Raw genomic sequence first — 4002 nt, 5'->3', positions numbered from 1 at the left:
GTGTGGCGTCCACACGCCGCGCAGGCGCAGTGAGCGGGCGCGCGCGGAACGCTAGCGCATCTGCCGATGGGGGAGGGAGGAGGAAGGCGAGCGAGGCGCGCGCGGCAGGCTACGAGTTAGACGTCGCTGCGCGGCGAGGTGTCCGGCTGCCGTTACACCAGTGTACACCAGTCAGTAAAGAATACCGCCAGGATGCAAGATCCCGTCACCGTATTTCCTGAGAAGAAAAACGAGGGGTACCAGGGGGAGCGGTGAACTTCCACCGTGGCAAATAACATTTGTAAAACAATTTCCGTTTTCCGTGAGGAGTGCAAGACGTCTGCTTCTGGACCAGAGAAAATGGGTCTGGACTTACTAAAAGACTGAAGGAAATATATAAACAACTGTTTTCAGACATTGGGCAATAGGAAATTCTGGACCGTTGTGCCTGAGAGAAGAGAAACAAGATCGACCCTATATCGCCCTGGCTTTCTGCCTAAAGGCAGTTTAGTTTTCAAGTTGAGGCGCAGGGAAGGGGAACTCAAAAAAAGACCTAAGATCTCACTGAGAAGACAGGTCTTATTGAGTTGAAAAGACAGGGATCGGAGTTAAGGGGATTTGGGGAGGCCAAGCTGGTTGGAATTGATGAGGAGTTCCTGGAGAAAGAGCTTCGGAATCCACATGGCATACCCTTGAATCTTTAGCTGAATAAAAATCAGCGGGTATGTGGTGTGAACCTCCACAAGGCCCACAAAGAGTAATTATGGGGAACAGTTAAGGCAGACAATTCTCAGAGTTCACACTGGAAGAGGACTCGTTTGAGTTCCCCACTGCCGTTGACTACATGGAATATGCTCCTGAGACCCAGAGGTGTCATGTCTTAGTTGTGAGGTCAACTCCTGAGACCCTGGGGTCTAGAGAAAAAGCTATTGTCGGTTCTTCAAAAGCTTAAAACCTTGAAAGGATCAAACTTGCTCAGCAACTAACCTGACTGCCTGCCAGAACAAAGGCTAATTCTCTCTAGAAGACTACAACAACATTGGGTTGAAAATATCAGGCATCTACCAGTTAAAAATTAATAGACCTGCCAAGTAATTAGGAGAATATATGAGACAGGCAATAGAAACATATCCAGAAAGGATACAAATGGTGGCATTGACAAAGACTTCAAACATCTATTATAAATGTACTCATTATGTTCAGTGATTTAAAGGAAAAAGATGATGGGAGAGAAATGAGGCTTTTTAAAAAGAAGCAAATAGAATTTCTGGAGATGAAAAATATGTGAAATTAAAAAAAAAAAAAAATCTCTGGGCAGGGGCACCTGGGTCAGTCAAGTGTCCTTTGACTCTTGATTTCGGCTCAGGTCATGATCTCACATTTCGTGGGTTCAAGCCCCGTGTCAGGCTCTGTGCTGAGAGTGTGGAGCCTGCTTGGGATTTTCTTCCTCTCTCTCTGTCCCTCTCCCACTTGCACGAGCATGCGCCCTCTCTCTCCCTCAAAAATAAATAAATAAATAATCTCTAGAGAGGATGGATACCACATTTGGAACTGTAGAAAAAAGAAGTAACATACCAGTGGTAGCAATCCAAAATGACACGCTCAGAGAAAATAGGAAAAAAAAAAATTTCCAGAGCCTCTCGTGACCTATGGGACAATATAAAGAGGCTATATATGCATTTAGGAGAAGACTTCCACTGCCTCCATTTTGACCTTCAAACTTTCTAAGTTCCTTCCAGTTTACTTTTAACTTAGGCAGAAAACACTGAGGGCAGAGTATTCCCAGATGGGACCTGAAACTACCCCCTCAAGGAATAAGGACCGCCCTGAGCCAGCAAGACCCCACCACCCATGATTGACCTCCAGACAAAAATCAATTTGACCTTCACTGCCCACCTGGATATACTCACTGACCAGTGTCTCACATTTTCTATATATAAACCCTATAGGTATTTTCAGCACTTTGGAGACAGTCTTTGAGATGCTAGTCCACAGTCTTCCTGGTGTCGGTCTCACTGAAACAAATTTCTCTCATGTTTCACCACCACTAGTTTCTCTGCCTTTGGATTTTGTCAGCTTAAAAGTAGCTAGAGAAAAAAAGGCACAGAGCACAGTAAGAATTTTTATGGCCTTCTCATTAGAAACTCCGCAAGCCAAAAGAAATGAAATGATAACTTTAAAGTACAAAAACAAAACCAACTGTCAGCTTGGAAGTCTATACTCAGCAGGGCGAAACAAAGACTTTCCAGATAAACAAGCCCAGGAAAACCACATCCTGAAGTAGAGTCATCCTAGCTGACCTGCAGACGTGTGAGGAAGAAAAATAATTGCTTATTGTAAGCCACTGGGGTGGTTTTATGATAGGAAAAGATAGGCTTCAGTCGGCAGAGGCTAGGTTCTGAGGTCCCTGGGTGGGGAAAAACATTTATTTTTTGGAACAATGCTGGGAGTGTCTGACTGCAGCAAACCCCCTCGGGCATGAGGTTCCTCTTAAGAATGTAACAGACACCACCTACTCTCCCCTCAGATTTCCCTCAGGAATTCGACAAAAGACATAACTAAAAATAAGTAGTAGGGGCGCCTGGGTGGCTCAGTCCATTGGGCTTCCAACTTCAGCTCAGGTCGTGATCTTATGGTTCCTGAGTTTGAGCCCCGCAAGGGGCTCTGTGCTGACAGCTCAGGGCCTGGAACCTGCTTTGGATTCTGTGTCTCCCTCTGCCCCTCACCCGCTAATGATCTGTCTCTCAAAAAAAAAAAAAGAATATTAAATAAATAAATAAGAAATAGTAGCCTATAAAATGTATGACCCACAAGAAATGATATGGCCATAGACCACCCCTCATACAATAGTAACGAGCCAATTTGGAATGGACAACCCAGCACCTAGAGTTATCAAGCCATTAGGGTAGGATCTGAGAAGGAACTAAGGGTAAGGGAAGGCCAGGCGGGGGGCATCCAGAACCTTATAAAACAAGGACCCTTGGGGCGCCTGGGTGGCGCAGTCGGTTAAGCGTCCGACTTCAGCCAGGTCACGATCTCTCGGTCCGGGAGTTCGAGCCCCGCGTCGGGCTCTGGGCTGATGGCTCCGAGCCTGGAGCCTGTTTCCGATTCTGTGTCTCCCTCTCTCTCTGCCCCTCCCCCGTTCATGCTCTGTCTCTCTCTGTCCCAAAAATAAATAAACGTTGAAAAAAAAATTAAAAAAAATAATAAAAAAATAAAGCAAGGACCCTTGCCTATAGTCCGTGGACATTCACTTTCGAATGTCCCCTCTCTGTAAAGAGAGTTTTCATACTGTTCTTACTTTCTGAGCTTGTACTCTAATCAACTTTTGCCTGCTGCTCATTCTGTGTCCACCTCTTCATTCTTCGAAGCAGTGAAGACATATAATTCCTTACTGGAGAAAGGGCATAATTGGAAATCTCCTACAGATCTGTTACTCTGCTATCAGATCTGCTATCACCTGCTTCCTCCTTAGTGGACTGTATGTTTTCCCTCATAACTACAGATTTACCTTTGTGTTTATAAGGTTTATAGGCTCAGAAATTAAAAGGATTTCTAAGATACGACGGAACTGATAATCTCTGTTTGCCAGATTTATTCATTTTCTCCTTAGATTATGACTTTGAGTCCTGACACACAACTGCAGAGAAATTGATGAGAATCCTAATCTCATCTCCCTGTCACCTAGAAGATGCTGTTTCTCTCAAAGAAGAAAAAAAGGACCCAGTGAACACTATCAGGATCCACATTACATGAACATTAATAAGCACTAGTTACAAACTGTTGCACTCGAACTTTTTGATCTAGGTGTGTCAACTGTTAAGAAAGATTCACTATCAAGGAGTGGTAATTTATCTACACTGCAAATGACGGGCTTACACTTAGTACTGTTGCCTGTATCTATGGGAATAAGATACCAAAACCATTCTTTCATTCAATAACTATTTATTGACAAAATTTTATGTGTCAGGAATAAGCATTGACCAAAATAACAAAAACCCTTTGCCCTGGCGGAGTTTATAT

The sequence above is a fragment of the Herpailurus yagouaroundi genome, unplaced genomic scaffold (assembly GCF_014898765.1).
Source record: "Herpailurus yagouaroundi ecotype Mexico unplaced genomic scaffold, PumYag 181, whole genome shotgun sequence".
Classification (NCBI taxonomy): Eukaryota; Metazoa; Chordata; class Mammalia; order Carnivora; family Felidae; genus Herpailurus; species Herpailurus yagouaroundi.
The sequence above is the reverse complement of the archived record's forward strand: the minus strand, read 5'-3'. Positions refer to the sequence as shown.